Source organism: Salmo salar, unplaced genomic scaffold (assembly GCF_905237065.1).
Source record: "Salmo salar unplaced genomic scaffold, Ssal_v3.1, whole genome shotgun sequence".
Lineage (NCBI taxonomy): Eukaryota > Metazoa > Chordata > Actinopteri > Salmoniformes > Salmonidae > Salmo > Salmo salar.
This window is the reverse complement of record NW_025548509.1, coordinates 139254-165788: the sequence shown is the minus strand read 5'-3', so window position 1 is coordinate 165788 and position 26535 is coordinate 139254. Positions and strand designations below refer to the sequence as shown.

Here is a 26535-nt window from a genome sequence, read left to right as displayed (position 1 = left end):
CTTCACAGCAGTCAACACTCACATTTTCTAAGTCCAGGTTTCATTGTGCTCTCTCCACCATGTTCCACACTGTAGCGGTAAGCAGAAAAACAGACAGTCATTGAGGGATACACCTGAACACACACACACACACACACACACACACACACACACACACACACACAGTCACCATATAACTTTGTCCAAGTGGTGGTCAGAATGTTTGTCTTAACCAGCCTGAAAGGTCAAACATGTCTGATATGAACATTGACATAAACCCTCTACATACTTGAGTTTCTCCAGTCTGCAGTGTGGATCCTCCAGTCCAGCAGAGAGCAGTCTGACTCCTGAGTCTCCTGGGTGATTGTAGCTCAGGTCCAGCTCTCTCAGGTGTGAGGGGTTTGACCTCAGAGCTGAGACCAGAGAAGCACAGCCTTCCTCTGTGACTAGACAGCCTGACAGCCTGCAGAGTCAAATCATATTAAAATCACACTGCTATGCTTTGGTGGTGAAAATAGTGGCAGTATAATTTTTCAACATTTTTCAGATATCAGTGTCCTGAAACCGGCCATATCTATTCGTAAATTAATGTATCATCATTAAAAATGACAAATGATCAAAGTATTGCCTGCAGATAGAAACATTTATAGTACAAATATTTGAGTAGACTGCCCAGACCAGTTTAAAAGCAGTATCAGTCAGAAGACAGACAGTGAGGTATCAGATTTACATTGTATTGAGTATACAGTCCACACCATATCTATTTTGACAGTGAAGATAACATTTTAAATGTGGCTCTAAACTCCAACATTTTGGATTTCAGATCAAATGTTTCATATGAGGTGACAGTATATAATGTCACCTTTTATTTGAGGGTATTTTAATACATACAGTTGAAGTCAGAAGTTTACATACACCTTAGCCAAATACATTTAAACTCCATTTTTACAATTCCTGACATTTAATCCTAGTAAAAGTCCCCTGTCTTAGGTCAGTTAGGATCACCACTTTATTTTAAGAATGTGAAATGTCAGAATAATAGTAGAGAAAATGATTAATTTCAGCTTTTATTTCTTTCATCACATTCCCAGTGGGTCAGAAGTTTACATACACTCAATTAGTATTTGGTAGCATTGCCTTTAAATTGTTTAAATTGGGTTAAACGTTTCGGGTAGCCTTCCACAAGCTTCCCACAATAAGTTGGGTGAATTTTGGCCCATTCCTCCTGACAGAGCTGGTGTAACTGAGTCAGGTTTGTAGGCCTCTTGCTCGCACACGCTTTTTCAGTTCTGCCCACAAATTTTCTATATGATTGAGGTCAGGGCTTTGTGATGGCCACTCCAATACCTTGACTTTGTTGTCCTTAAGCCATTTTGCCACAACTTTGGAAGTATCGTAGGGGTCATTTTCCATTTGGAAGACCCATTTGTGACCAAGCTTTAACTTCCTGACTGATGTCTTGAGATGTTGCTTCAATATATCCACGTAATTTTCCTTCCTCATGATGCCATCTATTTTGTGAAGTGCACCAGTCCCTCCTGCAGCAAAACACCCCCACAACATGATGCTGCCACCCCCGGGCTTCACGGTTGGGATGGTGTTCTTTGGCTTGCAAGCCTCCCCCTTTTTCCTCCAAACATAACAATGGTCATTATGGCCAAACAGTTCTTGTATTGTTTCATCTGACCAGAGGACATTTCTCCAAAAAGTAGGATCTTTGTCCCCATGTGCAGTTGCAAACCGTAGTCTGGCTTTTTTTATGGTGGTTTTGGAGCAGTGGCTTCTTCCTTGCTGAGCAACCTTTCAGATTGTGTCGATATAGGACTCGTTTTACTGTGGATATAGATACTTTTGTACCTGTTTCCTCCAACATCTTCACATGGTCCTTTGCTGTTGTTCTGGGATTGATTTGCACCGAAGTAAGTTCATCTCTAGGAGACAGAACGCGTCTCCTTCCTGAGCGGAATGGCGGCTGTGTGGTCCCATGGTGTTTAGACTTGCGTACTATTGTTTGAACAGATGAACGTGTTACCTTCAGGCGTTTGGAAATTGTTCCCAAGGATGAACCATACTTGTGGAGGTCTACAATTTTTTTCTGAGATCTTGGCTGATTTCTTTTCATTTTCCCATGATGTCAAGCAAAGAGGCACTGAGTTTGAAGGTAGGCCTTGAAATACATCCAAATGATGTCAATTAGTCTATCAGATGCTTTTAAAGCCATAACATGATTTTCTGGAATTTTCCATGCTGTTTAAAGGCACAGTCAACTTAGTGTATGTAAACTTCTGACCCACTGGAATTGTGATACAGTGAATTATAAGTTAAATAATCTGACTGTAAACAATTGTTTCAAAAATTACTTGTGTCATGCACAAAGTAGATGTCCTAACCGACTTGCCAAAACTATATAGTTTGTTTACAATAAATTTGTGGAGAGGTTCAAAAACACGTTTTAATGACTCCAACCTAAGTGTATGTACACTTCCGACTTCAACTGTATGTGATTGACGATTAAAAATTAAATTCTGATGATGCCATGATTAAGAAAAATCATGAATAAATCATGAATCAGAATGAGTGAGAAAGTTACAGAGGCCACAACAAAACATGCTAACCTCTCACCATTACCAATAACAGAGGCCACAACAGAACATGCTAACCTCTCACCATTACCAATAACAGAGGATACAACAAAACATGCTAACCTCTCACCATTACCAATAACAGAGGCTACAACAAAACAGCTAACCTCTCACCATTACCAATAACAGAGGCTACAACAAAACATGCTAACCTCTCACCATTACCAATAACAGAGGCTACAACAAAACATGCTAACCTCTCACCATTACCAATAACAGAGGATACAACAAAACATGCTTACCTCTCACCATTACCAATAACAGAGGCTACAACAAAACATGCTAACCTCTCACCATTACCAATAACAGAGGCTACAACAAAACATGCTAACCTCTCACCATTACCAATAACAGAGGCTACAACAAAACATGCTAACCTCTCACCATTACCAATAACAGAGGCTACAACAAAACATGCTAACCTCTCACCATTACCAATAACAGAGGCTACAACAAAACATGCTAACCTCTCACATTACCAATAACAGAGGCTACAACAAAACATGCTAACCTCTCACCATTACCAATAACAGAGACTACAACAAAACATGCTAACCTCTCACCATTACCAATAACAGAGACTACAACAAAACACTTGTTTACCAACTACAGGAATACTGACCTCAGAGTCTCCAGTTTACAGTGGGGATTCCCCAGTCCAGCAGAGAGCAGCTTCACTCCTGAATCCTTCAGGTCATTGTTACTCAGGTCCAGCTCTCTCAGGTGTGAGGGGTTTGACTTCAGAGCTGAGACCAGAGAAGCACAGCCTTTCTTTGTGACTCCACAGCATGACAGCCTGCAACGAGATCATCATGACTTCACAAACACACTGTTAATTTAACACCAGTAGTGTAGAAGGACAACGGTAGATGCATTTGGTTCATATTCCCAAACAACATATAGATTCATCTTCCATCAATGCATTTATTCAATATGTTTTTCAATATACATATTATAATACATCTTTTTCACTAAACATAATATTTCTTCCTGATGAATACTTCTTATATGCCATTTTATTTACTCACAGAGCAGCTCTGGAGGCTTTGACCACTGGCAGCAGCCTCAGAAGACCTTCCTCTGATCTGGAGTATTTCTTCAGGTCAAACACATCCAGCTCCTTTTCTGAAGTCAGCAACACAAAGACCAGAGCTGACCACTCTGCAGGTGACAGGTTGGGTTTTGAGAGACTTCCTGAGCTCAGGTAGCTTTGGATCTCCTCCACTAGAGAATGGTCATTCAGTTCATTCAGACAGTGGAACAGATTGATGCACCTCTCTGGAGAGGGATTCTCCCTGATCTTCTCCTTGATGTACTTGACTGTTTTTTCATGGGTCTTTGAGCTGCTTCTTGTCTTTGTCAGTAGATCTCGTAAGTGCTTCTGATTGGACTCCAGTGAGAGTCCCAGAAGGAAGCGGAGGAAAAGGTCCAGGTTTCCCATCTCACTGTGTAAGGCTTTATCCACAGCACTCTTGTAGAAAGAAACTTCAGACTTGTCTCTGAACAGCGCAGAAAGGTTCCTGGACGTTGATTGCGGTTCGGCCATTAGATTCTCATTGTTGTTGATGAATGAGAGGAACACATATACAGCAGCCAGAAACTCCTGAATGCTCAGATGAACAAAGCAGTACACCTTGTCTTGGTACAGAACACATTCCTCTTTAAAGAGCTGTGTGCACAATCCTGAGTACACCGAGGCTTCATTGACATCAATGCCAGCCTCTTTCAGGTCTTCTTCATAGAAAATCAGATTGCCATTCACAAGCTGTTGAAAAGCCAGTTTTCCCAGTGACAGAATGCTCTCTTTATTCCAGTGTGGACCTGTCTCTTCTTCCCCAAGATACTTTTCATCCTTCTGTTTGGTATAAAACTCCACAAGGTGTGTGTACATCTCAGTCAGAGTCTTGGGCATCTCTTCTCTCTTATGTTTCAGCATGTGTTCGAGGACTGTTGCAGAAATCCAACAGAAGACTGGAATGTGGCACATGATGTGGAGGCTCCTTGATGTCTTTATGTGTGAGATGATTCTGCTGGCCAGGTCCTCATCACTGAATCTCTTTCTGAAGTACTCCTCCTTCTGTGGGTCATTGAACCCTCGTACCTCTGTTATCTGGTCAACACACCCTGAAGGGATCTTATTGGCTGCTGCAGGTCGGGTAGTTATCCAGATGAGAGCAGAGGGAAGCAGATTTCCCTTGATGAGATTTGTCAGCAGAACATCCACTGAGGTTGACTCTGTGACGTCACAACAGATCTTGTTCTTCTGGAAGTCTAGGGGCAGTCGGCACTCATCCAGACCATCAAAGATGAACACAACTTTGTACTTGTCGTAATTGGAGATTCTTGATTGTTTGATTTCCATTGAGAAGTGATTGAGAAGTTCAATCAAAGTGTGTTTGTCCCCTTTCATCAAATTCAGCTCCCGAAAAGGGAATGAAAACACAAATTGAACATCCTGATTGGCTTTTCCTTCAGCCCAGTCCAGAATGAACTTCTGCACAGAGACTGTTTTTCCAATGCCAGCGACTCCCTTTGTCAGCACAGTTCTGATAAGTTTGTCTTGTCCAGTTAAGGGTTTGAAGATGTCGTTACATTTGACTGCAGTCTCTGGTCTTGCTTGTTTCCTGGTTGTTGTCTCAATCTGTCTCAGCTCATGTTCATTATTGACCTCTCCTGTTCCTCCCTCTGTGATGTAGAGCTCTGTGTAGATCTTATTGAGAAGTGTTGGGTTTCCTTGTTTAGCGATCCCCTCAAATACACATTGAAACTTCTTCTTTAGATTAGATTTGAGTTCACGTTGGCAAATCACAGCAAGCTCATCTGAATGAAGAAATAGCACAGAGGATATTAATATTATGTCTGTTTTAATGCCTACAGTATTGTAGGACTGTTATAACATTTTAAATTATAATCATTTATTCTCTTAACTGACTGTATAAATGTGTAAATGTTTTCATAATGCATTACAGACTGGTGTGACTGATTATATTATTATTGGTATTATTGATTGTATAATTAATGTTGTCTCACTCTCTGTCTCTCTAAATTAATCAACACAACACATCCCTGCTGCTACTTGATGAGGCCACTAGGTGTTGTGTTAAGGCTGCTACAATATCATTGAGTTACACAGCTACTTTAGCTGTACTTTAGCCACAGCTTTTAAATGTTATAAAACAGCATTCAACATGAGGCAGACAGATCTTACATTTCTCCAGTGTGTCAGCAAGCTCCTTCTGGTTCATTTTCCTCAGGACGTGCAGTGTGATCTTCAGAGCCCCCTCTCTGGCACTGCTCTCCTGCTTCTCATCTTCAGCATCCACCACTTCCTCATCCTGCTTCTGACTCTCAAAGCCTTCTGGGAGTTCTGGACTAAGAATCCCCTTGAATATCTTCAGCTCGTTCTTCACAAATGTCATCATTTTCTCTTCAAGCAGCTAAAATAAATCAAGTAAATAAGTTAAGCAAGAGAATAAATGCTTTCTCATTAACACATTAATGAATAATTGACAGATCAACTTTACTTGAGGTCAACAAAAAACAAATGTACATAACAGGACCACATACACTGAATATGGAGGCCAGGTCTGTTTGATGACTCTGGGAAGACTGACCACTGAGAATCTCTGACTCTGATCTCTCCTGTTGGTTTCTGTGGACGAAACATGAGATTACATCTCCTCATCCAGGGAGTACACACACACACACACACACACACACACACACACACACACACACACACACACACACACACACACACACACACACACACACACACACACACACACACACACACACAGGGAGGGAACGTTGTGTTTGTTTAATATTGTTTTAGGACTATGAAAATGGACTAAAGGATTAGCCTATGAATTATGAAAACAACAAAAATAAATGGGAAAATCAGAGAGGAGAAATGACTAGAGACAGTGTTGTTTAACTCACTGACCATGACCCATGAGTTCTTCTTACCTTTGTTCAGTAGAAAAGTCTCCCTCTCTAAAGGATAGAGGTTGATACATGGACTTGTTACTCTTCATGGACACACAGCTGGGTACAGTCCTCTATGGACCAGTTTATGCCAAAGTCTATGTCTGGCAAATTGATGTTGCATTGGCTAAAATGATTGCCACCGATTTCCAGCCATTTTCGATCATGGAGGACAGAAGTTTTAGAAATTATAGCAATAGTCTAAATCCAATGTACACAATTCCAAGCAGGAAAACCCTTTCAAAATCACTTATTCCACAACTGTACAAGAGCACACAGGCTTCATTGCGGGAAAGAGTCCAAAAAAGCTACTGCAGTTAGCCTTACCACTGACTGCTGGACATCAACTTCATACGTCGGTTACATGTTACTTCATTGAAGATTTTTCGATGTCTAGCTGTCTTCTGGACTGCTTTGAGTTCAGCGACAGACACACCTCAGAGAACTGTTGAGAGTGGCCAGAGAATGGCAAGTAGATGGTAAAGTGGTCTGTTGTGTTAGCAACAATGCAGCCAACTTAACTAAAGCCATGACATTTTAAAATGGACCCATGTCTTGCCCACACAATCAACCTGATTGTAAGAGATGCTCTGAAGGTGATGAAGCCCACTGTGGACAAAGTGAAATCAGCTGTGGAATACTTTCACAGGAGCACAGTAGATGCTGAAAAACTAAAGTCTACACAACGCCAGACGGGGATGCCTGAGCTGAGGCCTAAACAAGACTGCACTACAAGGTGGACTTCAACATTGTATATGTTGAAGCGGTTTCTTGAGTCAAAGGATGCCATCATCTCTACCCTGGCCATTGTCAATGCACCTGTTGATGCTCTGACCCAGAGGCATGGGAGGTGGTGGAGGAGGTGTGCAATGTCCTGGAACCCTTTGAGCAGTTCACTGTGGAGATCAGTGGAGAGAGGTACAGGAAGCAGTTATTACTGCATCATTATTTAATCCAGTATTATATATGTATATGAGCAGTAGATGAGAATGTAGTATCAGTAGACAAAACATGAAGCTGAACTAATAAGTTACTGCTCTCTCTTTTCAGCTATGTGACAGCCTCAAAAATGATACTTCTGTGTAAGGGTCTGCAGCGAATCACAGCCAGACGCCAGAGAGAAGCAAATTTAATGTGACAGAGTTGATGGACACCCTATGTTCATCAATGGACAGAAAGTTCCACAGAATGGAATATAATCACGTGCTATCAGAAACGCTGCACTTGACCCCAGGTTTAAGAAGTTAGCCTTCAGTGATGCCAGAGAGATTGATGAGGCTCTTCAAAGAATAACCTCCGCAGCAGGGGAGGGACAGCCCCAGCAGTCAGCTGGCTCAGGCACCAGGGCAACAGGAAGAAAAGGGATCAGATGGAGCAGAAACACCAGCAGTAGTGTCACAAACGTCTGCTGTTTGGATGCTGTTTGACGAGAGAGCAACTGGGGATGCAGCACGAAGGAATCCCTCAGCAGATGCCATAATGGAGGTCCGATCCTATTTGGAGGAGACCCTCCGTTTGGGAGCCAAAAGAGCCGGAATGCCCGTCACTAATTCCCCAAGAGCACCTCAGCCCACTCTGTGCGTAACCAGACAATATGCTTGTCTCCACACCGTACGTAGCATTTTGTAGCATTAGCATTTTGTCTTCATTTTGGCAGATTAACTCATGCTTATTTCTGAAGATAAACTCAGGTTTTCACCCAGCAGCTAAGGAGTTGGAGATGTGGCAGGAGTTGGACCTGTGGCTGAAAGGTGGCTGGTTCAAATCCCCGGGCTGTGCGCTGGAAAATACAGGCAGACTTGATCTGACCACTGGAGGGCTGCTGGGTTCACATCCTCAAAACATTAACCTTTCGTTGATCAGAACTCTAGAGGTTCTTCTTCACTGAACCCAAAAATATATATCACTTTTAGTGATTCCATATATTAAGGAAGTGATAGAAGCCTTTTTGGTTCTATAAGGAACCTTCTTTTCTGAGTGTAAAATTAACACATTTTTCTTTTGATTATTTAATTATCTACATCATGTTATTTCAAGATATCCCTTTGGGAGCGCAACATCACGTTGTTAAAAAATAATCCTAAATTGGGCGTGGCTATAAATTAGGCAAATTGAAGGCATCTCGGGCGTAATATGTGTTCGATGAAAATGAACATTGTATGCAATGTTGTAGGCAACATTATTGGCAAGGGACTTGATGCCTACTATGCTAAAGCTATTTAGAGTTGTTAAACGGGTGTGAAGAGTGTGTTGATATAACGGTAATATTGTCAAAATTCTTATTGTAACAACGATCATAATTGGTTAAAAAACTATGCATTCCATTATATTAGGCAATAATTAAGAGTAGACAAAGTGGTCGTGTCATGTGAAAATTCTATCAAATGTCTTACATTGCAACGAGTACAGTCAGGGTGCCGTGGAGCCCCTGCAGTACCTCCACAGACCCCGGATTGAGAACCCCTGATTTAGCAGATGCTCTTATCCAGAGAGATTTACAATAAGTGCGTTCATCTTAATATATATTTGGGAATAAACGTAAAAATTCTTCATAAAAGGATATGAACTATGACCTGTCCACCAGACATGATATCGTGTAGTGCTTCTGATCCAGTTTCTACTGGTCTGACTGAGGATATGAACTCTGACCTGTCTACCAAACATGATACCTTGTAGTGCTTCTGATCCAGTTTCTACTGGCCTGACTAAGGATAGGAACTCTGACCTGTCGACCAAACATGATACCTTGTAGTGCTGCTGATCCAGTTTCTACTGGTCTGACTGAGGATATGAACTCTGACCTGTTCACCAGATGTGATACCTTGTAGTGCTGCTGATCCAGTTTCTACTGGTCTGACTGAGGATATGAACTCTGACCTGATCACCAGACGTGATACCTTGTCCCGAAACTGTAGTTTCAACCCCCTCCCTCCCTCCCTCACTCCCTCCCTCCCTCCCTCCCAATCCATCCCTCTTTCTCCCTCCCTCAACCTCTGAATGCTCAACTATGAAAAGCATCCTGACATTTACTCCTGAGGTGCTGACCTGTTGCAACCTCTATAACCACTGTGAATATTATTTCACCCTGCTGGTCATCTAGGAACATTTGAACATCTTGAAGAACGATCTGGCCTTAATGGCCATAATCTCCACCGGAACAGCCAGAAGAGGACTGGCCACCTCTCAGAGCCTGGTTCCTCTCTACCCAGTACAGCCAGAAGAGGACTGGCCACCCCTCATAGCCTGGTTCCTCTCTACCCAGTACAGCCAGAAGAGGACTGGCCACCCCTCATAGCCTGGTTCCTCTCTACCCAGCACAGCCAGAAGAGGACTGGCCACTCCTCATAACCTGGTTCCTCTCTACCCAGTACAGCCAGAAGAGGACTGGCCACCTCTCAGAGCCTGGTTCCTCTCTACCCAGCACAGCCAGAAGAGGACTGGCCACTCCTCATAACCTGGTTCCTCTCTACCCAGTACAGCCAGAAGAGGACTGGCCACCTCTCAGAGCCTGGTTCCTCTCTACCCAGCACAGCCAGAAGAGGACTGGCCACTCCTCATAGCCTGGTTCCTCTCTACCCAGCACAGCCAGAAGAGGACTGGCCACCCCTCAGAGCCTGGTTCCTCTCCACCCAGCACAGCCAGAAGAGGACTGGCCACCCCTCAGAGCCTGGTTCCTCTCCACCCAGCACAGCCAGAAGAGGACTGGCCACCCCTCATAGCCTGGTTCCTCTCTACCCAGCACAGCCAGAAGAGGACTGGCCACTCCTCATAGCCTGGTTCCTCTCTACCCAGCACAGCCAGAAGAGGACTGGCCACCCCTCAGAGCCTGGTTCCTCTCTACCCAGTACAGCCAGTAGAGGACTGGTCACCCCTCAGAGCCTGGTTCCTCTCTACCCAGCACAGCCAGAAGAGGACTGGCCACCCCTCAGAGCCTGGTTCCTCTCTACCCAGCACAGCCAGAAGAGGACTGGCCACTCCTCAGAGCCGGGTTCCTCTCTACCCAGCACAGCCAGAAGAGGACTGGCCCACCCCTCATAGCCTGGTTCCTCTCTAGGTTTCTTCCTAGGTTTTGGCCTTTCTAGGGAGTTTTTCCTAGCCACCGTGCTTCAACATCCGAACATGATCTGTTCAGCACGAGACGACTGTTAGACACCATGACGTGTTTCTGCCAATGAGCTTCAAATCAAATCAAATTGTATTTGATAAAAAATTAATTAATAATAATAACAATAAAATAACAATAACGAGACTATAAGGAGTACCAGTACTGAGTCAATGTGCAGGGGTACCAGGTAGTTGAGGTAATAAGGAGACTATAAGGAGTACCAGTACTGAGTCAATGTGCAGGGGTACCAGGTAGTTGAGGTAATAATGAGGCTATAAGGAGTACCAGTACTGAGTCAATGTCCAGGGGTACCAGGTAGTTGAGGTAATAATGAGACTATAAGGAGTACCAGTACTGAGTCAATGTGCAGGGGTACCAGGTAGTTGAGGTAATAATGAGACTATAAGGAGTACCAGTACTGAGTCAATGTGCAGGGGTACCAGGTAGTTGAGGTAATAATGAGACTATAAGGAGTACCAGTACTGAGTCAATGTGCAGGGTACCAGGTAGTTGAGGTAATAATGAGACTATAAGGAGTACCAGTACTGAGTCAATGTGCAGGGTACCAGGTAGTTGAGGTAATAATGAGACTATAAGGAGTACCAGTACTGAGTCAATGTGCAGGGTACCAGGTAGTTGAGGTAATAATGAGGCTATAATTGAGGTAATATGTAAATGTAGGTAGATGTCAAAGTGACTAGGCAATCAGGATAGAGATTACATGTCCTCGTCCAGGGATTGCACACACACACTCTCACACACACACACACACACACACACACACACACACACACACACACACACACACACACACACACACACACACACACACACACACACACACACACACACACACAGGGAGGGAATGTTGTGTTTGTTTAATATTGTTTTAGGACTATGAAAATGGACTAAAGTATTAGCCTATGGATTATGAAAACAACAAAAAGAAATGTGAAAATGGGAGAGGAGAAATGACTAGAGACAGTGTTGTTTAATTCACTGACCATGACCCATGAGTTCTTCTTACCTTTGTTCAGTAGAAAAGTCTCCCTCTCTAAACAGTATAGGTAGACCCATAGACTTGTCACTCTTCATGGACACACAGCTGGGAACAGGGGAGGCTGGTCTCTCCTGCTTGATTGGTCTTCAACACAACAGAGACAAACATTACATCTCTCTTCTACTCTGAGCTCAGATGGGGAAACAAGTGTTTCATTCCAAAACGCTAAATATCCATTTTCAGAAATGTTGCGAAATGTAATTTTATTCTTTAAAGAAATTATTAAACCACTACAAGGCTTTATAAAGGCTTTTAACGTTTGTCATTTCCACTTCAAAATGTCAGACTTTATTTGATGGAAAAAAATGGATCAACCACTATAAAAAATGTCCCTCAATTTACAATCCACACGAACAAACACATTTGCTGCTGTTTTCCTGCTGTGAGAAACTGGGTCAAATTAAGAGATGGCATCTGTAAGTGCATTCATCTAAAGATATCTAGGTGAGACAACCACATATCACAGTCAGATATATAGGATACCAACATTCCATTCCTGTTAAACAATGGATATACAGCATTTAGCAACAAAACACATTTTCACACACACATCTAAAATCTTGAACAGTTATATAGAATGTACCCATAAGAAATACCTTCTGATTAACAAACGTTTTAGAATATACATTCTTAAACAAAATAGTCAGCTCACCTCTTAGCTTTGGTATCATGTCCCCCAGAGACACTCATTTTAGAGGCAGGACCCCCCCTCCTCTCTCTCCCCAGAGAGACTCATTTTAGAGGCAGGACCCCCCTCCTCTCTCTCCCCAGAGAGACTCATTTTAGAGGCAGGACCCCCTCCTCTCTCTCCCCAGAGAGACTCATTTTAGAGACAGGACCCCTAAACAGAGATCCAACATGTTGGTTGTGGTTAACACAGTGACAACTAAACAGAGATCCAGCATGTTGGTTGTGGTTAACACAGTGACAACTAAACAGAGATCCAGCATGTTGGTTGTGATTAACACAGTGACAACTAAACAGAGATCCAGCATGTTGGTTGTGGTTAACACAGTGACAACTAAACAGAGATCCAGCATGTTGGTTGTGGTTAACACAGTGACAACTAAACAGAGATCCAGCATGTTGGTTGTGGTTAACACAGTGACAACTAAACAGAGATCCAGCATGTTGGTTGTGGTTAACACAGTGACAACTAAACAGAGATCCAGCATGTTGGTTGTGATTAACACAGTGACAACTAAACAGAGATCCAGCATGTTGGTTGTGGTTAACACAGTGACCCCTAAACAGAGATCCAGCATGTTGGTTGTGATTAACACAGTGACAACTAAACAGAGATCCAGCATGTTGGTTGTGATTAACACAGTAACAACTAAACAGAGATCCAGCATGTTGGTTGTGGTTAACACAGTGACCCCTAAACAGAGATCCAGCATGTTGGTTGTGATTAACACAGTGACAACTAAACAGAGATCCAGCATGTTGGTTGTGGTTAACACAGTGACCCCTAAACAGAGATCCAGCATGTTGGTTGTGATTAACACAGTGACCCCTAAACAGAGATCCAGCATGTTGGTTGTGATTAACACAGGGCCAACTAATTATTAAATGTAAATTGTTCTCATTTATTCATTATCTCTTAGAAATAAAACATTTCCTAACAGACACATCCAAACAGTCAGGTGATTTAATGCATCACATGAACATGTAATTATGACTGATATTTGCCACCTCATCTCCATGTTTAGTGTCAATAATAATAATAATAATAACAATAACAATAATAATAATACTAATAATAATACTAATAATAATAATAATAATAACAATAATAATAGTAATAATAATAATAATAATAATAATAATAATAACAAAAATAATAATACTAATAATAATAATAACAATAATAATAATAATAACAATAATAATAATAATAATAATAACAATAATAATAATAACAATAATAATAATAATAACAATAATAATAACAATAATAATATTAATAATAATAATAATAATAATAATAATAATAATAACAATAATAATAATAATAATAATAATAACAATAATAATAATAACAATAATAATAATAACAATAATAATAACAATAATAATAATAATAATAATAACAATAATAATAATAACAATAATAATAACAATAATAATATTAATAATAATAATAATAATAATAATAATAATAATAATAATAATAATAATCATAATAATAACAATAATAATAATAATAACAATAATAATAATAACAATAATAATAACAATAATAATATTAATAATAATAATAATAATAATAATAATAATAATAATCATAATAATAACAATAATAATAATAATAATAACAATAATATAATGTGTCACTCTTCGTTAAGGCAGGGGTTCCCAGATGTGCTTGGTGACCCACCAACGGAGGTGTTTTTTGAGTTGGGTTGAACGGTGAAAACCAAACCATCTGACATGGATAATCCTGTGTTCTGATGCTCTAACATGATAACAACATCAGTGGGGGCCTAATTGTCTAGCTTTTATTCAGCTGATTGAAAATTATCAAAGATTATATGCTATAATTGAAAAAGTCCATTATCTTTTCTACATACTTTCTATTTGGTTTTAGTCGTTTAATAAGTTAATACTGAAAATATTTGTTTTTGGCAATGTCATCCCTCGACCCACCTGTACCCCTGCTGTGATCCACAAGTGGTCCTGACAGAGTTCACATAGGCTACCAGTAGCAGGACTCATCACCTTCAAATCAGTTTCATTCTAAATAACTGAGCATGTAGCAATATTATCTAAACATTTCCTACAGAGACCATCAGGTCATCATCAATATAAAGGATATTATCTAAACATTTCCTACAGAGACCATCAGGTCATCATCAATATAAAGGATATTATCTAAACATTTCCTACAGAGACCATCAGGTCATCATCAATATAAAGGATATTATCTAAACATTTCCTACAGAGACCATCAGGTCATCATCAATATAAAGGATATTATCTAAACATTTCCTACAGAGACCATCAGGTCATCATCAATATAAAGGATATTATCTAAACATTTCCTACAGAGACCATCAGGTCATCATCAATATAAAGGATATTATCTAAACATTTCCTACAGAGACCATCAGGTCATCATCAATATAAAGGATATTATCTAAACATTTCCTACAGAGACCATCAGGTCATCATCAATATAAAGGATATTATCTAAACATTTCCTACAGAGACCATCAGGTCATCATCAATATAAAGGATCATATCTCAAGCCTGCTCTCTCTATTGAATGTTTGATGACTTAACTTCATAATAATTAGCCTAGACTTACCAGAGTCTGTCTGTCTTTCCTTCAAATCAACACATTTATCCGACTTCTAATTGTACTGAGAAATATGTGCCACAGTTTCTACAGCCATTTTGTAACTGCGTGGGCTACAAACGTATTTATAATTTCATGTGAGGAAATCACATATTTTCTGACGCTCTTGCAGAGGAAGTAGTCTATATTACAGACTTCAAAATCCTTTTTATATTCATCTCAAATACACTACAAGTTTTAAATTCCCTACATTGCAGGAAAGTTCTCATGCAAAAGGTTATACAGTTCAGATCCTGTACAGAGTTTGTCTTTGGTTTCGGGAAGGCTGAAAGATAACATTGAAATCCCCCCAAGTATTGCAAACAGGATGTTAACTTAGTCACAAGGTTGGGCTAACTACAGTAGTGTTGCAAAATCCTTTACACCCCACTCTTCCCCATCAGTCTTAAGAACAAAACGTGGTTTAATGTAGATACATTTAGATACAACAGAAACAACATGTGGTATTCTCAACTTCTCTTTTAACAGAACAGAGACATTCAGAGGAGGCTGGTGGGAAGTGTTATAGGAGGACGGGTTCATTTTATGGCTGAAATGGAATAAATAAATGAATTCCATTTATTCCATTCCAGTCTTTACACTGAGCCTGTCCTCATATTGCTCCTCCACCAGCCTCCTCTGGTTTGTATGTGAAAGTATGCAGGTATTCATGTTGTTGTGGAGGGAAATTATATTTAAACAAAATACTTTTAAAAGGTATAATGCAGCCGTAAAAATAAAATAAAATCAGACAGTAGAATCAGTCCTGCTCCCTGACTTTTAACACTAGAATCAGTCCTATATGATAATATCAGTTTTTACCTTTATTTAACTAGGCAAATCAGTTGAGAAAAAATTCTTATTTTCAATGACGGCCTACGAACAGTGGGTTAACTGCCTTGTTCAGGGGCAGAACGACAGATTTTTACCTTCTCAGCTCAGGGATTCGATCCAGCAACCTTTCAAGTACTGGCTCAACACTCTAACCAGTTGGCTACCTGCCGCCTCTACACTCTAACCACTAGACTACCTGCCGCCCCTCCACTCTAACCACTAGGCTACCTGCCGCCTCCACACTCTAACCACTAGGCTACCTGCCGCCTCTCCACTCTAACCACTAGGCTACCTGCCGCCTCTCCACTCTAACCACTAGGCTACCTGCCGCCTCTACACTCTAACCACTAGGCTTCCTGCCGCCCCTCCACTCTAACCACTAGGCTACCTGCCGCCTCTACACTCTAACCACTAGGCTACCTGCCTCCCCTCCACTCTAACCACTAGGCTACCTGCCACCCCTCCACTCTAACCACTAGGCTACCTGCCGCCCCTCCACTCTAACCACTAGGCTACCTGCCGCCCCTCCACTCTAACCACTAGGCTACCTGCCACCCCTCCACTCTAACCACTAGGCTCCCTGCCCCCCCTCCACTCTAACCACTAGGCTACCTGCCGCCTCTACACTCTAACCACTAGGCTACCTGCCGCCTCTACACTCTAACCACTAGGCTACCTGCCGCCCCTCCACTCTAACCACTAGGTTACCTGTCGTCCCCAAATGAGGCCTAACTGAATGATAAGAAGGATGAAGGGGTTGATTTAATGTAGAAAGACAATAGTGTAATGATGAGTTTGTGTTATGCCTATTTATCAGCAGCAAATCATTTGACCACACCCCCTTGTGGGTTAATAATATTCTCTTTTATGTTTTACTTTCCACAAATCAACTGTTGTGGGTCTGTTTTATTGACTGTAACTCGAACACTAATCACATGTATTGTAAGGAAATGAACACATGCTATGAGTTACAGTAGGCATTTAGAGTGATGTAAAACATGTCCTGGACTCTGTCCAAGTTGATGAGCGGGAAACAAATGATACCAGTCAACCTTCACAGCCGGCCCATCGACACTACTCCTAAACTATACCACAACTAATTTCACACATGATAAGAGTTATCCTGATCAGATGGCCCATCGACACTACTCCTAAACTGTACCAAAACTAATTTCACACATGATAAGAGTTATCCTGATCAGCTGGCCCATCGACACTACTCCTAAACTATACCACAACTAATTTCACACATGATAAGAGTTATCCTGATCAGCTGGCCCATCGACACTACTCCTAAACTGTACCAAAACTAATTTCACACATGATAAGAGTTATCCTGATCAGCTGGCCCATCGACACTACTCCTAAACTGTACCACAACTAATTTCACACATGATAAGAGTTATCCTGATCAGCCGGCCCATCGACACTACTCCTAAACTATACCACAACTAATTTCACACATGATAAGAGTTATCCTGATCAGTTGGCCCATCGACACTACTCCTAAACTATACCACAACTAATTTCACACATGATAAGAGTTATCCTGATCAGCTGGCCCATCGACACTACTCCTAAACTGTACCAAAACTAATTTCACACATGATAAGAGTTATCCTGATCAGCTGGCCCATCGACACTACTCCTAAACTGTACCAAAACTAATTTCACACATGATAAGAGTTATCCTGATCAGCTGGCCCATCGACACTACTCCTAAACTGTACCACAACTAATTTCACACATGATAAGAGTTATCCTGATCAGCCGGCCCATCGACACTACTCCTAAACTGTACCAAAACTAATTTCACACATGATAAGAGTTATCCTGATCAGCCGGCCCATCGACACTACTCCTAAACTGTACCACAACTAATTTCACACATGATAAGAGTTATCCTGATCAGCTGGCCCATCGACACTACTCCTAAACTGTACCAAAACTAATTTCACACATGATAAGAGTTATCCTGATCAGCTGGCCCATCGACACTACTCCTAAACTGTACCAAAACTAATTTCACACATGATAAGAGTTATCCTGATCAGCTGGCCCATCGACACTACTCCTAAACTGTACCACAACTAATTTCACACATGATAAGAGTTATCCTGATCAGCCGGCCCATCGACACTACTCCTAAACTATACCAAAACTAATTTCACACATGATAAGAGTTATCCTGATCAGCTGGCCCATCGACACTACTCCTAAACTATACCAAAACTAATTTCACACATGATAAGAGTTATCCTGATCAGCCGGCCCATCGACACTACTCCTAAACTATACCAAAACTAATTTCACACATGAAAATAGTTATCCTGTAGACAAGGTTACGTTTACAATAATCTGATGAGTGACAATATTAGGCCTATCAGTTGTCATATTGAACATGAAGAGGTGTGAGCATCTTGTAATTGACAGATGCAGTGAAAGGAGCATCTCTTTATCAAATCCTCCTTCAGAGTCACATGCAGGTAAAACATTGTGTTTCTATATAGTACTGTATCTGAAAGAGCAGATTCTGCAGGTTAAACATTGTGATTTCTATATAATACTGTATCTGAAAGAGCAGATTCTGCAGGTTAAACATTGTGATTTCTATATAGTACTGTATCTGAGAGAGCAGATTCTGCAGGTTAAACATTGTGTTTCTATATAGTACTGTATCTGAAAGAGCAGATTCTGCAGGTAAAACATTGTGATTTCTATATAGTACTGTATCTGAAAGAGCAGATTCTGCAGGTTAAACATTGTGTTTCTATATAGTACTGTATCTGAAAGAGCAGATTCTGCAGGTAAAACATTGTGATTTCTATATAGTACTGTATCTGAAAGAGCAGATTCTGCAGGTAAAACATTGTGATTTCTATATAGTACTGTATCTGAAAGAGCAGATTCTGCAGGTTAAACATTGTGATTTCTATATAGTACTGTATCTGAAAGAGCAGATTCTGCAGGTTAAACATTGTGTTTCTATATAGTACTGTATCTGAAAGAGCAGATTCTGCAGGTTAAACATTGTGTTTCTATATAGTACTGTATCTGAAAGAGCAGATTCTGCAGGTTAAACATTGTGTTTCTATATAGTACTGTATCTGAAAGAGCAGATTCTGCAGGTTAAACATTGTGATTTCTATATAGTACTGTATCTGAAAGAGCAGATTCTGCAGTTTCCTTGACACTTACCTTTATCAAATAACTCTCAACATTCAAGAGGTGCAGCTTTATTTCCAAAGTTCAATTTTTCTTCAACAATATCCGTGTTGTCCATGTTTTAATCACATGACCACTCCAGCAGCAGCATTGATCTGGCAACTAAGCAAAAACTATTAACATAATCAAATTAAAATCTGCTATTCTGTCGTCAATGGATGAACGGCCAATAGAAACCAGATAGAAACTGATCGTGGTGCATGTGACTTCAGTTCTGGTTAGCCACAGATGTCCAAACCAACTTGCTCAAGGTCTTTCCATGTCTGGGGAAAGATGAAACCAGGCCAGCGGGTGACTGTCTGAGACTGTCTGAGACTGTGGTTTTGAGTCACGTGGAGCCTTACATGGGCAAATGCAGAAATGTGACCATGGACAGCTTCTACACATCAATTTCCCTCAGACAAGTTGATTGCAAAGAAGACTAGCCTGCTATGAACAGTGAACACACAAAGAAGACTAGCCTGCTATGAACAGTGAACACACAAAGTTGACTAGCCTGCTATGAGCAGTGTGTTCGATGAAAATGAATATACAGTATCTCTACCATATACAGACACCAACTAGTATCCCCTTTATGATCTAGCCAGGTCATTACAGTATATACAGTATCTCTACCATATACAGACACCAACTAGTATCCCCTTTATGATCTAGCCAGGTCATTACAGTATATATAGTATCTCTACCATCTGCCAGACACCAACTAGTATCCCCTTTATGATCTAGCCAGGTCATTACAGTATATACAGTATCTCTACCATCTGCCAGACACCAACTAGTATCCCCTTTATGATCTAGCCAGGTCATTACAGTATATACAGTATCTCTACCATATACAGACACCAACTAGTATCCCCTTTATGATCTAGCCAGGTAATTACAGTATATACAGTATCTCTACCATATACAGACACCAACTAGTATCCCCTTTATGATCTAGCCAGGTCATTACAGTATATACAGTATCTCTACCATATACAGACACCAACTAGTATCCCCTTTATGATCTAGCCAGGTCATTACAGTATATACAGTATCTCTACCATATACAGACACCAACTAGTATCCCCTTTATGATCTAGCCAGGTCATTACAGTATATACAGTATCTCTACCATATACAGACACCAACTAGTATCCCCTTTATGATCTAGCCAGGTCATTACAGTATATACAGTATCTCTACCATATACAGACACCAACTAGTATCCCCTTTATGATCTAGCCAGGTCATTACAGTATATACAGTATCTCTACCATATACAGACACCAACTAGTATCCCCTTTATGATCTAGCCAGGTCATTACAGTATATACAGTATTTCTACCATATACAGACACCAACTAGTATCCCCTTTATGATCTAGCCTGGTCATTACAGTATATACAGTATCTCTACCACATACAGACACCAACTAGTATCCCCTTTATGATCTAGCCAGGTCATTACAGTATATACAGTATCTCTACCATATACAGACACCAACTAGTATCCCCTTTATGATCTAGCCAGGTCATTACAGTATATACAGTATCTCTACCATATACAGACACCAACTAGTATCCCCTTTATGATCTAGCCAGGTCATTACAGTATATACAGTATCTCTACCATATACAGACACCAACTAGTATCCCCTTTATGATCTAGCCAGGTCATTACAGTATATACAGTATCTCTACCATATACAGACACCAACTAGTATCCCTTTTATGATCTAGCCAGGCCATTACAGTATATACAGTATCTCTACCATCTGCCAGACACCAACTAGTATCCCCTTTATGATCTAGCCAGGTCATTACAGTATATACAGTATCTCTACCATATACAGACACCAACTAGTATCCCCTTTATGATCAAGCCAGGTCATTACAGTATATACAGTATCTCTACCATATACAGACACCAACTAGTATCCCCTTTATGATCTAGCCAGGTCATTACAGTATATACAGTATCTCTACCATATACAGACACCAACTAGTATCCCCTTTATGATCTAGCCTGGTCATTACAGTATATACAGTATCTCTACCATATACAGACACCTACTAGTATCCCCTTTATGATCTAGCCAGGTCATTACAGTATATACAGTATCTCTACCATATACAGACACCAACTAGTATCCCCTTTATGATCTAGCCAGGTCATTACAGTATATACAGTATCTCTACCATATACAGACACCAACTAGTATCCCCTTTATGATCTAGCCTGGTCATTACAGTATATACAGTATCTCTACCATATACAGACACCAACTAGTATCCCCTTTATGATCTAGCCAGGTCATTACAGTATATAAAGTATCTCTACCATATACAGACACCAACTAGTATCCCCTTTATGATCTAGCCAGGTCATTACAGTATATACAGTATCTCTACCATATACAGACACCAACTAGTATCCCCTTTATGATCTAGCCAGGTCATTACAGTATATACAGTATCTCTACCATATACAGACACCAACTAGTATCCCCTTTATGATCTAGCCAGGTCATTACAGTATATACAGTATCTCTACCATATACAGACACCAACTAGTATCCCCTTTATGATCTAGCCAGGTCATTACAGTATATACAGTATTTCTACCATATACAGACACCAACTAGTATCCCCTTTATGATCTAGCCTGGTCATTACAGTATATACAGTATCTCTACCACATACAGACACCAACTAGTATCCCCTTTATGATCTAGCCAGGTCATTACAGTATATACAGTATCTCTACCACATACAGACACCAACTAGTATCCCCTTTATGATCTAGCCAGGTCATTACAGTATATACAGTATCTCTACCATATACAGACACCAACTAGTATCCCCTTTATGATCTAGCCTGGTCATTACAGTATATACAGTATCTCTACCATATACAGACACCAACTAGTATCCCCTTTATGATCTAGCCAGGTCATTACAGTATATAAAGTATCTCTACCATATACAGACACCAACTAGTATCCCCTTTATGATCTAGCCAGGTCATTACAGTATATACAGTATCTCTACCATATACAGACACCAACTAGTATCCCCTTTATGATCTAGCCAGGTCATTACAGTATATACAGTATCTCTACCATATACAGACACCAACTAGTATCCCCTTTATGATCTAGCCAGGTCATTACAGTATATACAGTATCTCTACCATATACAGACACCAACTAGTATCCCCTTTATGATCTAGCCAGGTCATTACAGTATATACAGTATTTCTACCATATACAGACACCAACTAGTATCCCCTTTATGATCTAGCCTGGTCATTACAGTATATACAGTATCTCTACCACATACAGACACCAACTAGTATCCCCTTTATGATCTAGCCAGGTCATTACAGTATATACAGTATCTCTACCATATACAGACACCAACTAGTATCCCCTTTATGATCTAGCCAGGTCATTACAGTATATACAGTATCTCTACCATATACAGACACCAACTAGTATCCCTTTTATGATCTAGCCAGGCCATTACAGTATATACAGTATCTCTACCATCTGCCAGACACCAACTAGTATCCCCTTTACGATCTAGCCAGGTCATTACAGTATATACAGTATATCTACCATATACAGACACCAACTAGTATCCCCTTTACGATCTAGCCAGGTCATTACAGTATATACAGTATCTCTACCATATACAGACACCAACTAGTATCCCCTTTATGATCTAGCCAGGTCATTACAGTATATACAGTATCTCTACCATATACAGACACCAACTAGTATCCCCTTTATGATCTAGCCAGGTCATTACAGTATATACAGTATCTCTACCATCTAGCCAGGTCATTACAGTATATACAGTATCTCTACCCTATACAGACACCAACTAGTATCCCCTTTATGATATAGCCAGGTCATTACAGTATATACAGTATCTCTACCATATACAGACACCAACTAGTATCCCCTTTATGATCTAGCCAGGTCATTACAGTATATACAGTATCTCTACCATCTGCCAGACACCAACTAGTATCCCCTTTATGATCTAGCCAGGCCATTACAGTATATACAGTATCTCTACCATATACAGACACCAACTAGTATCCCCTTTATGATCTAGCCAGGTCATTACAGTATATACAGTATCTCTACCATATACAGACACCAACTAGTATCCCCTTTATGATCTAGCCAGGTCATTACAGTATATACAGTATCTCTACCATAAACAGACACCAACTAGTATCCCTTTTATTATCTAGCCAGGCCATTACAGTATATACAGTATCTCTACCATCTGCCAGACACCAACTAGTATCCCCTTTATGATCTAGCCAGGTCATTACAGTATATACAGTATCTCTACCATATACAGACAGCAACTAGTATCCCCTTTATGATCTAGCCTGGTCATTACAGTATATACAGTATCTCTACCATATACAGACACCAACTAGTATCCCCTTTATGATCTAGCCAGGTCATTACAGTATATACAGTATCTCTACCATATACAGACACCAACTACTATCCCCTTTATGATCTAGCCAGGTCATTACAGTATATACAGTATCTCTACCATATACAGACACCAACTAGTATCCCCTTTATGATCTAGCCAGGTCATTACAGTATATACAGTATCTCTACCATATACAGACACCAACTAGTATCCCCTTTATGATCTAGCCAGGTCATTACAGTATATACAGTATCTCTACCATATACAGACACCAACTAGTATCCCCTTTATGATCTAGCCAGGTCATTACAGTATATACAGTATCTCTACCATATACAGACACCAACTAGTATCCCCTTTATGATCTAGCCAGGTCATTACAGTATATACAGTATCTCTACCATATACAGACACCAACTAGTATCCCCTTTATGATCTAGCCAGGTCATTACAGTATATACAGTATCTCTACCATATACAGACACCAACTAGTATCCCCTTTGATCTAGCCAGGTCATTACAGTATATACAGTATCTCTACCATATACAGACACCAACTAGTATCCCCTTTATGATCTAGCCAGGTCATTACAGTATATACAGTATCTCTACCATATGCAGACACCAACTAGTATCCCCTTTATGATCTAGCCAGGTCATTACAGTATATACAGTATTTCTACCATATACAGACACCAACTAGTATCCCCTTTATGATCTAGCCTGGTCATTACAGTATATACAGTATCTCTACCACATACAGACACCAACTAGTATCCCCTTTATGATCTAGCCAGGTCATTACAGTATATACAGTATCTCTACCATATACAGACACCAACTAGTATCCCCTTTATGATCTAGCCAGGTCATTACAGTATATACAGTATCTCTACCATATACAGACACCAACTAGTATCCCCTTTATGATCTAGCCAGGTCATTACAGTATATACAGTATCTCTACCATATACAGACACCAACTAGTATCCCCTTTATGATCTAGCCAGGTCATTACAGTATATACAGTATCTCTACCATATACAGACACCAACTAGTATCCCCTTTATGATCTAGCCAGGTCATTACAGTATATACAGTATCTCTACCATATACAGACACCAACTAGTATCCCCTTTATGATCTAGCCAGGTCATTACAGTATATACAGTATCTCTACCATATACAGACACCAACTAGTATTCTTTTTATGATCTAGCCAGGCCATTACAGTATATACAGTATCTCTACCATCTGCCAGACACCAACTAGTATCCCCTTTATGATCTAGCCAGGTCATTACAGTATATACAGTATCTCTACCATATACAGACACCAACTAGTATCCCCTTTATGATCTAGCCAGGTCATTACAGTATATACAGTATCTCTACCATATACAGACACCAACTAGTATCCCCTTTATGATCTAGCCAGGTCATTACAGTATATACAGTATCTCTACCATATACAGACACCAACTAGTATCCCCTTTATGATCTAGCCAGGTCATTACAGTATATACAGTATCTCTACCATATACAGACACCAACTAGTATCCCCTTTATGATCTAGCCAGGTCATTACAGTATATACAGTATCTCTACCATATACAGACACCAACTAGTATCCCCTTTATGATCTAGCCAGGTCATTACAGTATATACAGTATCTCTACCATCTAGCCAGGTCATTACAGTATATACAGTATCTCTACCCTATACAGACACCAACTAGTATCCCCTTTATGATATAGCCAGGTCATTACAGTATATACAGTATCTCTACCATATACAGACACCAACTAGTATCCCCTTTATGATCTAGCCAGGCCATTACAGTATATACAGTATCTCTACCATATACAGACACCAACTACTATCCCCTTTATGATCTAGCCAGGTCATTACAGTATATACAGTATCTCTACCATATACAGACACCAACTAGTATCCCCTTTATGATCTAGCCAGGTCATTACAGTATATACAGTATCTCTACCATCTGCCAGACACCAACTAGTATCCCCTTTATGATCTAGCCAGGCCATTACAGTATATACAGTATCTCTACCATATACAGACACCAACTAGTATCCCCTTTATGATCTAGCCAGGTCATTAGAGTATATACATTATCTCTACCATATACAGACACCAACTAGTATCCCCTTTATGATCTAGCCAGGCCATTACAGTATATACAGTATCTCTACCATCTGCCAGACACCAACTAGTATCCCCTTTATGATCTAGCCAGGTCATTACAGTATATACAGTATCTCTACCATATACAGACAGCAACTAGTATCCCCTTTATGATCTAGCCAGGTCATTACAGTATATACAGTATCTCTACCATATACAGACACCAACTAGTATCCCCTTTATGATCTAGCCAGGTCATTACAGTATATACAGTATCTCTACCATATACAGACACCAACTACTATCCCCTTTATGATCTAGCCAGGTCATTACAGTATATACAGTATCTCTACCATATACAGACACCAACTAGTATCCCCTTTATGATCTAGCCAGGTCATTACAGTATATACAGTATCTCTACCATATACAGACACCAACTAGTATCCCCTTTATGATCTAGCCAGGTCATTACAGTATATACAGTATCTCTACCATATACAGACACCAACTAGTATCCCCTTTATGATCTAGCCAGTTCATTACAGTATATACAGTATCTCTACCATATACAGACACCAACTAGTATCCCCTTTATGATCTAGCCAGGTCATTACAGTATATACAGTATCTCTACCATATACAGACACCAACTAGTATCCCCTTTATGATCTAGCCAGGTCATTACAGTATATACAGTATCTCTACCATATACAGACACCAACTAGTATCCCCTTTATGATCTAGCCAGGTCATTACAGTATATAC

At 40.2% G+C, this 26535-nt stretch overlaps 1 long non-coding RNA gene across 1 annotated transcript; it reads right to left on the bottom strand.

Annotated features, from left to right (window-relative positions):
* Positions 1 to 6208: 6208 nt before the first annotated feature.
* LOC123733107 (uncharacterized) lies at positions 6209 to 12482 on the bottom strand. The gene is made up of 3 exons (XR_006763600.1): positions 12426 to 12482; positions 11741 to 11857; positions 6209 to 6273 (listed from the first exon to the last, which is right to left on the bottom strand). It is a non-coding gene; the product is annotated as an uncharacterized lncRNA (long non-coding RNA).
* Positions 12483 to 26535: the final 14053 nt, after the last annotated feature.